The sequence below is a fragment of the Trichechus manatus genome, unplaced genomic scaffold (assembly GCF_000243295.1).
Source record: "Trichechus manatus latirostris isolate Lorelei unplaced genomic scaffold, TriManLat1.0 scaffold00147, whole genome shotgun sequence".
In the NCBI taxonomy this organism is placed as follows: domain Eukaryota; kingdom Metazoa; phylum Chordata; class Mammalia; order Sirenia; family Trichechidae; genus Trichechus; species Trichechus manatus.
The window spans coordinates 5,835,099-5,847,201 of record NW_004444083.1 but is presented as its reverse complement, the minus strand read 5'-3'; the positions used below and the strand labels follow the sequence as shown (position 1 = coordinate 5,847,201).

The 12,103-nt window shown below is 39.0% G+C and overlaps 1 pseudogene; it reads right to left on the bottom strand.

Moving 5' to 3' along the window:
- LOC105756749 (putative serine protease K12H4.7) overlaps nucleotides 1–12,103 on the bottom strand; it is an 89,073-nt pseudogene that overhangs the window by 42,577 nt on the left and 34,393 nt on the right.

The window sequence follows — 12,103 nt, the reverse complement described above, 5'->3', positions numbered from 1 at the left end:
TTTTCACCAAAAAAAAAGTTGAGAAGTTAGAGGGTTGACATGTTGTGGGGTTGTTAACCAATGTCATAAAACAATATGTGTACTACCGTTTCATGAGAAACTATTTGTTCTGTAAGCCTTCAGCTGAAGTACAATAAAAAAATTTAAAAAAAAAGAGTAGGAGTGGAAATATTAATCTCTGACAAAGCAGATTTTAAAGCAATAACCACCACAAAAGATAAGGAAGGACACTATATAATGATTAAAATGTCAATACACCAAGAAGATATAACCATAATAAATATTTATGTACCCAACAACAGGGCTCCAAAATACATAAAACAAACTAACGTCACTGAGAAGAGAAATTGACAGCTACAGAATAATAGTAGGAGATTTCAATACATCACTTTCGGTGAAGGACAGAATATCCAGAAAGAACTTCAATAAAGACATGAAGATCTAAATGCCACAATCAATCAACTTAATCTCATAGACATATACAGAACACTCCACTCAACAGCAGCCAAGTATACTTTCTTTTCCAATGCACATTGAACATTCTCCATAATAGACCATGCATTAGGCCACAAAGCAAGCGTTAACAGAATCCAAAACATCAAAATATTACAAAGTATCTTTTCTGACCCCCAAAAAACATTACTGGAACTGAAAGAAAGATTCAGCCAAGTAGCAGGACACAAGACCAACATACAAAAATCAGTTGGATTCCTATGCACCAACAAACAGAACTTCAAAAACTAAATTAGGAAAATAATACCAGTTGTAATAGCCCCTAAAATGGTAAAATACTTTGGAATAAATTCAACCTGGGCCATAAAAGACCCACACAAAGACAACTACAAAACACTGTTGCAAGAAACCAAAACAGATCTACATAAATGGAAAAACATACCATGCTCTTGGATAGGAAGCCACAACATTGCGAAAATGTGAATTTTACTCAAAGCAATTTACAAAATCAAATATCAATGGCATTCTTTAAAGAGATGTAAAAACTAATCACCAACTTTATATAGAAAGGAAACAGGCTCCAGATAAAAAAAGCGTTATTGCAGGAAAAAAAAAAAAAAAGAGCAGGAGGCCTCACGCTACCTGATCTCAGAACCTGCTATACAGTCATGGATGTAAAAACAGTTTGGTACTGATACAATGACAGACACATAGACGAATGGGACAGAATTGAGAACCCAGACATAAATCCATCCATCTATGGTGAGCTGATATTTGAGAAAGGACTGAAGTCCATTAAATGGGGAAAAGACAGTCTCTATAACAAATGGTGCTGGTAAAACTGGATGGCCTTCTGTAAAAAAATGAAACAAGACCCATACACAAAAATTGACTCAAAATGGATCAAAAACCTAAATATAAAATCTAAAATGATAAAGACCCTGGAAGAAAAAAATAAATAACAATGCTGGGGCCCTAATACATAGCATAAATACAGTAGAAACTGTAACTAGCAATGCACAAACACCAGAAGAGAAACTAGATAACTGGGAGCTCCTAAAAATTAAACACTTAACACTTCAGAAGACTTCATCAAAAGAGTGAAAAGAGAAACTATAGACTGGGAACAAAATTTTGGCTATGACATATCTGACAAAGAGTCTAATCTCTAAAATCTATAGCGTACTACAACACCTCAACAACAAAAAAACAAATGATCCAATTAAAAAATGAGCAGAGATATGAACAGACACTTCACCAAAGAAGACATTCAGGCAGCTAACAGACACATGAGGAAATAGTCGAAATCATTAGCCATTAGAGAAATGCAAGTCAACACTACAATGAAATACCATATCACCCCAACATTACTGGTACTAATCAAAAAACCAGATAATAACAAATGTTGGAGAGGTTGCAGGGAAATTGGAACTCTTATGCACTGTTGGTGGGAATGTAAAATGGTAAAACCACTTGGAAAATCATGGCAACTCCTAAAAAGCTAGAAATAGAAATACCATACAATCCAGTAATCCCGTTCCCAGGAATATATCCTACAGAAATAAGAGCTGTCACCTGAATAGACACACCTGCACCCATGTTCATTGCAGCATTATTCACAACAGCACAAAGAAGGAAACACCTAAGTGCCTGTTAACAGATGAATGGATAAACAAATTATGGTATATACACATAATGGAATATTACATGATGCTAAAGAACAATGATGAATCCTCAAAACATCTCACAACATGGATGAATCTGGAGAGAATTATGCTGAGTTAAATAAGTCAATCATAAAAGGACAAATGTTGTATGAGACCACTATTATAAAAACCCAAGAAAAGATTTACACCCATAATAAAAACAATCTTTGATGGTTACAAGCGGGGAGTGGTGGGGAGGGAAAACCAGTAACTAGATAGTAGACAAGTGTTAACTTTGATGAAGAGAAAAACAACACATGATATAGAGGAAGTCAGCATACTTGACTAAGGCAAATTCATAGGCGCTTCCTAGACACATCCAACCCCCTGAGAAACCAAGTTACTGGGGCTGAAGGCTGGGGACCATGGTCTCGGGGGACGTCTAGGTCAATTGGCATAACATAGTTCATAAAGAAAATGTTCTATGTCCTACTTTGGTGAGTAGCGTCTGGGGTCTTAAAAGCTTGTGAGAACGGTCTAAGATACATCTATTGATCCCATCCCATCCAGCGCAAAGGAGAATGTAGAAAAACAAAGATACAAGGAAACTATTAGTCCAAAGAACTACTAGACCACATGAACCACGAACTTGAGCCCAGAAGAATTAGCTAGTGCCTGGCTACCACCACCAACTGCTCTGACAGGGATCACAGAAAAGGGTCCCAGACAGAGCAGGAGAAAAATGTAGAATAAAACTCAAATTCACACACACACACACACACACACACAAAAGACGAGACTAACTGGCCTGATTAAGACTGGAGGAACCCCTGAGACTATAGCCCTTGGACTTCCTACTAACTTATAACTGAAGCCACTGCATAAGTCCACCTCTCAGCCAAAGATTAGGAAGTCCTATGAAACAAACAGTAACACACATGAGGAACGTGCTTCTTCGTTCAATCACGTATACAAGACCAAATGGGCAGCACCTACCAAAAATCAAAGACAAGAAGGCACGATGGGACAGGAAAAGTGGACAAATGAATATGGGGAATACAGGATTGAAAGGGAAAGGGGGAGAGTGCCGACAAAAAGCAGGTATTGCAACCAATGTCATAAAACAATTTGTGTATAAATTTTTGAATGAGAAAATAATTTGTGCTGTAAACATTCATGTAAAGCACAATAAAATTTTTTCAAATGAGTAAGAAGAGGAAGTTGTGGCATCTTGAGATAATTCAGTAGCTAATATATTTCGTAATTTAGTTTGATACTTAGACCGGAGGCTAGTATATCATTTAATTTTTAAAGAAACACTCACACCAAGTGTATGTTTTCTACAACTAATTTATGACATCTAGACAACTAGTGAATATGTACTTGAGCTTTTCTTTCTTTCTCCGTATCTTCCTCCCCTTTCTTTCTTCATTTTCTTACCTTATTAGTTGTGTTACTCTTATGATTCTGAACAATGGATGCAAAAAACACCATACCACTCTCTAGAAAAATGGCTCTGTCCATTACTGAGTTAATTTTAAGAGGGTCACATAACCTATGGGAAAGAAAACAGGAAAACACAAGTGAAGTTCCATTTCAAATGAACTTCAAAACCCAAATGTAGAAAAAGTCCAAAATGAATGAATACTAATTTCTGGAGAACATTTATACTGTGGAAGAAGAAATAAGTTATGGTCTCTACTTTTAAGTTTTCAAAATACATCTATGAAAATAATTTAATCCAGCATTTGTGTAACACTACTGTTATCAAAATACTTTTATTTAAATCAACCCATTGGACCACAACAATCTTGAGACCATTCTAAACAATGTTTATCTCTGAAAAATTAAAATTGCAGAAGACTCATTTTTTAAGGAATAAGTTTCTATAATATATAATCAATAAAGATTAAAATGATATTTGATGCTCTTCCCAAACATGCTGGCCCACAATATAAATATATTGATCCTATTTCTACACCACTGCACACACACACATACACACACACACAAACACCATATATATTAACATGTCACTAACACTGAAATAGAGATGCAGAGGAAGGTTTAGATTATAGGGAAGAATCACAAGCATTACCCATTTTACCTTTGACATTTATTCATTCTAACTAAGTCATACATATCAATCTGCTAGTCCATTACATCCTGGCCCCAGTCCTTTGACCTCTTCCTTGCCTGCCTCAGAACCCTTGGCTTCATAGCATTGACCTCCATCTCATCCGTAAACCACTGTTTACAAATAGCCTGTTGTATTTCAACCTTGGCCTCTCCCCACAGTCCTTAGCATGGCATGGAGTTCTGTGGAAATTCTTCCTACAGCTCCAGCCTTGGGAAAGAAGCCCAATCTCTGAGCCTATTTATTTTGTTGGTGATGTCTGGGGACACAGTGCCTAGCAGTGTGGGTAAACTGTGAAGGAAGAAGAAAGATCTAAGTGTCAGAAACCTAGTAAACATGCAGTGAGGACTAAAAATGTCTCCTCCTGGACAGAAGATAGGGCAGTTCTACTCTATCCTATGAGATAGCTATGAGTCAGAAATGAATCAACAGCACACGAAAACAACAACAATCTCCCAAGTAGGGGAAATCTGGAAAATGAGTGGGTGTTGCCTTTGCAGATAAAGCATGGGAGGAGGGAAGGTGATGCATCCTGAGATGATACCTCCGCAGGTAGCAGGTAGTCCTCAAAGGCTGTGTGTGTCCTGCTGAGATATCTACCTTTTGGGGGCCACTGACCCAGGAAAGATTAGTTTGTCAACAGTCTTGTCTTCCATCTTCTGAAACCCTCCCCACTGTACAAACAGAATTGGGCCAAGAGTTAAGACATAATAATGGCAAAAAAAAAAAAAAAAAAAAAAACCTTAACCCTCACCCTCTGTTGGACAAGCCAAAGACCAGCTCACAAATTATTAGCAAGTATTACGGTGAGGAGACCATAGCTCTGAAACATTCATGGGTCATAAACTTGAACTCTGATGAAAACTATCACTCTTTCCCCTGGAAAGTGTGTCTATTCACACTCACACAGATGTTTACATAGTCTCAGAATTTGGGGAACACAGTTTAAGAACTTTTGAATAACTATACTTCCTTGAAAAAGGTTAAAACTCAGTGGAAAAACAGGAAGTTCTTAGTGTAGAATTTAGAATACTTACGAAAAATATAGGGGAAATGAATATGAAGTTAGAAAAAATTAATAACAAAATGAAAGCCAAGAGTTAACAGTTTAGTACAATAGCAAAATGCTTTGAAACTGACTTTAAACAGAAAAGTAATCTAGTAAAGCTGAATGGTACTAAAAAGAACAATAGACATCAAGTAGTGGGGTGGTGGTGGTGGCGGAAAGCTACCATTTATGAAATAAATATAGAAGGACTGGGAAGAAGCTAAGTTGACTATGCAAACACCCAAAACACAAATTAAAACTACAAGAATAAACGTGCTCAGTTTACCCAGTAGAGTATAGGAAGATAGCAGGTATTTGCGATAAAATCAGAAAAATACAGCCAGAAATGAGATGCAAATTGCTAGACAAACAAAGCCAGGTACTAAGTTCTTTAACGTGTGGTACATAAGGCATATCACCCACTTTTTCCAGCTCTTAGGTTCTTTGATAGTATATTTTACCACTGAAAATATTTTCTGCTCTGCACGGGAGACTTGCGTAACAGCAAAAGGTGAAAAAAACATTAGTTGAAGCAAAATACCTGGGGTATGAGCCTTAAACGTGAGGTAGTGCATCCTGGAAGTGTGAGTGGGTAAAAATACCTTTTTTTGCTTTTGTTTCCCAAGATAAGCCTTTTAAGCACCTTTGTGTTTCCTGTGTGATAGTTAGGGGGTCTTGGTAGGGTTGATTTTGGGTTTTTTGTGTCATATTTGGAAAACCAGAGGTTCCCCACATAACTAAACGGAAGGTGCCCTGCAATACATTCAGCAAACAAGGTTCAGTAGTAAAGACAGGTATCCACTAATTATGGTGCCCAAGAATCTTAAAAAAGTTTTTGGTAACCAAGTAGTAACATAATATTTCTCAAAATCCATATTACTAACCAAAAATTTAAGCACATTCCATGACTCACCATGATTCCATTAATGAAAACACATGGTATCAACAAAAAATTCAAAGCAGAAAATAATTGGGTCACCAAAGGGTTAAATACATAAGTGATAAGAGACAACTACAGAGATGTTAGCCTTTCATATTTCCTTTTAGTAAATGACTAAAAAAAATCCCTTAACAACTTATAAATGAATGAGGATATAGATTATACAGTTCCCAGCAGTCAATTTTAACAATAACAATGATAATAATAGAAATAGTCATAATATTACCAATATATCATTATAACCCACAATATTCAATGGCTTAAGCATGAAATTTTGTATTCATTCCTTCAATACTAATTGAGCATTTTAGTGGACATCTTAAATAGTAAATCCACATAAAGCACTCCACAAATATTACCTATTAATATTTTGATTGTTACTAGATGTTACTGATTGCCCAGCATCCAATCTCCATGTTCTGGTAGAGAACCACTTTTCTACCTTTGGAAATTACTCTTATTCTACTCTTAACCCATGGGGGTCAGAAGGGACTGACCTCTACTCTTAGTTTCTGGAACATTTCTTGACCCCAACTAAGGCAGTCAGGAGACCATACTCCTAAGCTATGGTAGGGAACTCATGGGTGAACCTGTGATCCAAGCCAATCAATGAAAACTCTGGATGACGTATTTACTGAAACAATCTCTTTCTAAGTCTTGGAGGTACTGAGGATCAGATAAGCCTGGAGCAATAAGTACCATCTTGGCCACCACATGAGCAGAACATATCTAAAAGGAAAAGCAACAAAAGGAGAAATCATCCTAAGGACATAATTTGAGTCCAGGGGCCCAACTATGATGAAACCACTCAAATCTATCTCTGGACTTTTTAGTTACATGAATCACTGATTCCTTTTTGTTACATAAGGTCAGATGAGTTGCATTTCTGTTGAATGCAACCCAGAGTCCTGGCCATGTGCACGCTATGTGCTAGAGAGATACTGGTGTCTAAGACAGACAGAGTCCCTGCCCTCATGGAGTGCAGAGTCTATCGAAGAAGACTGGCCTTAACACTCCACTACAAGTGTGTAGAGAGTTTTAAGGGAGGAGCACAGGTTTCCAAGGTAAGGTTTACTGACAAGTATATCTGACCTGGTCTGAAAGGTCAAGGAATACTTCCCCAAGGAAGTGACACTTATTCTGAGATATGAAGGGTGAAAAGGAGTTAATCTAGGTTAAACAGATGACATTGAAATACAACAAAATCTTTGCATACATACAAAATCCTTATTCCATATAGTGTATAAAAGGCAACTTTGACTTGTGTTTTAGAACAGGTAATAAAAAAATGGAAAGTTAAGTATACACTCTACAGAGAATTGAATGATCCTGTAGATTAAATAGATCTGTGAGCTATGTTAATTTCTGTAAACAATGAGGAATTATATACAAGGAGATGGCTAAAGTAAAAGTAGAAGTCTTCATGAACACTCAAATTCAAAAATTTTCCAATGATGGAGATTCTGCCAGAAGTGATGGTATTGAGGCAGCTTAGATGGGAGAGCTATTCTGCTGAAGGGTTGAGTATGTGAGGAATTCTGAGGATGATAAAGTACATTGTGATCTTAGACAAGTCACGTAAGCTTCTAGGTATCAATTTTTTAAATCTATAAAATGATAGTAATGATTAGATGATCTCTAAGAGCCTTACACAAATTAAATTCTAGAGAAGTGTCTTCAGTCTAGTTTGTCAAAGTTTAATTTTGGCATCTTAAGTATCATTCAGGCACTTATCTTGCGCTATTTGGCCATGTTCATGATTTGCTAGGCAATTGTGTTGATTAGTCTCCATTTGTAGGATTATGAGCTATCTAGAGAATTTGATATTTAAAGAAAAATAGAAACTAAAGTCCATATTTAATAACAAAGAACATAGAATATTGGCATTGTGTCATGCTTTTAAAAATCAAGCAGTACTAGGTGGAGCCAACATAGTGCCATAGACAGACTCAACACGATGACCCTCTGCAGCAATTCCTGAAAAACTAAGCAAGCCATACACAAATGTCAGTCCTGGAATCCTAACGATCAAATAAAGGGATAAAGAACTAGATCAAACACCGCATAGAAGAAGAAAGTGAAGGAAAATAGAGAATGAGGAGAAATACGGAGTGGAGGTCCCCTGCCAAGTAACAGCACAGCATCGCCATCTTGAAATACAGCCAGCAAAGACCCTGGACAGGGAGTACAGGAAGGCAACTTCAGGTAGCACCCAACAAAACTCAGAGCACCCATTAATGAGACACGCTTTCATATCCCTCACCATTCTGCCCCATATGCCACCTACACCCTTTCCTGATAAACAACCTTCGCCACTTGGCTAGAGACCCACCAGCCTGCTGTCACCGTGGGTCCACCACACCCCCACCTGCCAGGTCCCACTACCTGTTTAGTTTTTTTTTCTTCTACCTTTTCTTTCTCTCTCCTATTTAGCCACATATGCCACCATCACCCCTTCCTGCCATGCCACGCCATGCCGCTCAGCTAGAGGGCCACTGGTCTGCCACCACCATGGGTCTGCCTTGCCCCCACTGTACCATTTTTTTCCCCTTTCTTCCTTTTCCTTTTCACTTCCACCTAGCCCATACACCAACTCCACTTCCTCCTGCTGGGTCACTCCATGCAGCCTCAGCTAGAAAGTACTGTCCCACCATCACTCCAGGTCCACCCTGCCCCTACCCACCAGCTCCCACTGTGGTATTTTTTTTCCTTTTCTTTCTTCCTCCCAACAACCCAGTATGCCACCTCCAGCCCTTCCCATCAGGCCACGCCATGCTACCTCAGCTAGAGAGTCATCAGACCACCAGAGCCCTCGGTCCACTCTGACCCCCTGCACCAGCTTCCACTATGTCATCTATGTTTTTCCTTTCTTCCTCCTCTTTGACGATTCCTTAGCCCAGTACGCCACTTCCCACCTTTTCACCAAGTCAAACAGCACTGCAGCAGCAAGAGAATCATTGCCCTGCCACCAGCCCAGATCCTCCCTGCCCCCACCTGCTAGCTTGCATCCAATTGCCATCTTTTTTTCTCTTTATTTTCTTGCTTTTCCTTTCCACTCCCACCTAGCCTTGTAAGCTCCCACCTAGCCCTGTAAGCCACCACCCCTCCTGTCTTAGTCATCTAGTGCTGCTACAACAGAAATACAAGTGGAGGCTTTAACAAAGAGAAATTTATTTCCTTACAGTAAAGTAGGCTAAAAGTCCAAATTCAGTGTGTCAGCTCCAGGGAAAGGCTTTCTGTCTCTCAGCCTTCTCATCGGTGTTCCCCCGGACTAGGAGCTTCTTGGCTTAGGGACCCCGGTCCAAAGGATGCACGCTCTGCTCCTGGCACTGCTTTCTTGATGGTATGAGGTCCCCCTGTCTCACTGCTCCCTTCTGTCTTTTATATCTCAAGAGATTGCCTCAGGACACAATCCAGTCTTGTAGATCAGGTCCTGCCTTACTAACACAACTGCCACCCATCCTCCCTCATTCACATCATAGAGGCAGGTTTACAACATACAGGAAAATCACACAGTATGAGGAATCATGGCCTAACCAAATTGGTACACACATTTTTTGGGGGACATAATTCAAACCATGACACCTCCTTTCCATCAGACCCTGGATACACCCTGCCCCTACTCACTAGACCCGCTGCCCACCATTTTTTCCTTATTTTCTCCATTTTCCTTTCTCCCTCCACCTAGCCCCCTAGGTCACCATCCCCTCTTCCTACCAGACTTCGCAGTACCACTGCAGATAGAGTGCAGCCAGTGTACCAGCATGTTACTGATCCAATCCATGCCACACTCCCCCACTGGCCCCACCATGTGCCATTTATTTTATTCTATTTACTTTTTCTTTCTTTCTTGCCTTTCTTCCTCCTGCCTAGCACCATACTCCACCTCCCCTGCCTTCACACAGTCCCCTAGGTCTGCCCCATCCCCACCAATGGGCTATATTTTTTCTCTTTTCTTTTTTTTCCCTACTCATCTAGCTCCATATGCCACCCCCCCTTCCTGCTGTCCCTGGCCATGTTGCCACGAGTCAAGTGTCCCCAGTGCTCAGACACACCACCACACCAGCATGCACTGCACCTCCCGTCCCATCACTAACCAGGTGCTGAACAGTGAGAAGCAAATCCATACCCCTCCATGTCTGCTACCCTCACCAATACGATGAGGGGTTGTCAATGCTCTCATAGTGCGGGACCAACATGAAGATACAGACAGCAGCCACCTGGCCCACCCTCAGCTGCCTTGCCAAACTAGTGTACCGTGAAGTGGGTTCACCTGGCCTGCTGCTGCCCTGCACACCTAGCCAAGGTGGTAGGAGCTATCCTGCCAACAGACAAGCAAGCAGTAAAGCAAGCCTGGCCACCCACCCTGACATATCAAAACAAAACAAAAAAGCAGGACAAAACAAACATACAATCAATAAATGAATAAAAAATTACCTTAATGTTCTGCAGACAGTAGACAATATCAAAACATATAAAAAATGCAGGACAAGATGGCTCCAGCAAGTGACAAAAATAAAGAATCAGATGACCTCCTGGTAGAAGAAAAGGCAGTGAAAATACCTGATATGGACTTCAAAAACTAATATTTTGGGCTCTACAACTGATTAAGAAAGAGATCAAGGAAAACAAAGACAAAACCGAGGAAAAAATAAACAATATTATGGAAAATACAGAGAAAACCAACAAAAACATAGCCAAAATCAAGGAAAACACAGACAAAACAATAGATGAATTCAGGAAAATAATACAATAACAAAACTTCAAAATAAACAATCAGAAATCAAACAAAAACAGCATCTAGAAATCCAAAAGATAAACAACAAAATTTCAGGAATGGAAAACTCTGGAGAAGGTCTTAGGAGCAAATTTGAAACAATGGAAGACAGAATCAGCGCTATTGAACACAAATCCATGAACATTTCGTTTGAGGAAAATTTGAGAAAAAAATTAAGAAAACCAAAGAAGTATGTGGGACACAATCAAGAGCAAAAATTTTCATATGATCAGAGTTCCAGAACAGGGAGGGAAAACGGAAAACATAGAGAAGATTGTTGAAGATTTGCTGACAGAAAACTTCCCAAATATCCTTTATTTGGGAAGATGAAAAGTTGACCATCCTAAAAGCTCCACAAATCCCATATAGGATACAGCCCAAAAGAAAGTCACCAAGACTTATAATAATTACTTTTAACAAAATCATACACAAAGAAACAATCCTGAGAGCAGCTCGAAAAAAATGAAATGTCACTTACAAAGCGGAAACAAGAAGACTAAGCTCAGATTACTCAGCAGAAACTATGCAGGCAAGAAGGAAATGGGATAACATATATAAAACGTTGAAAGAAAAAGAAAAAACTGTCAACCAGAAATAATACAGCTTGCAAAACTCTCAAATATGATAGCAAAATTAGGAGATTTCCACATAAACAGACAAAAAGGGAATTCAAAAAAAACAAAAAAACAAAAACAAAACAAACTTACAACTATTAAAGGGAGTCTTTCTGTTAAAAAACCAACAACATCAGACAACAACTGGAGTCTAGGACTTAGGACAGCATCAGTCAGATACTAACCTAGGTAAATAACTCTCAAAATAAAACAAAGCTAAAAGAGTTAACATAGGGAAGCAGAGACATCAATGTGTAAATGACAAAAATGTCAAAACAATAAAATGGGGAATAAACAGTGTAGGTATGGAAGTTTCAAATGGAGAGGAAGTCAAGACTATATCAAAGAATAAAAGACTCATTAAAACTTAGAGAAGAGCAGCAAGATGGCGGTCTAGGCAGAAGCACCACGCCGTCCCTCCACAACAAAGATCCGAAAAACTAAGCCAAACAGAGAATCAACAATCCTGAAACCCTAGAACATCAAAT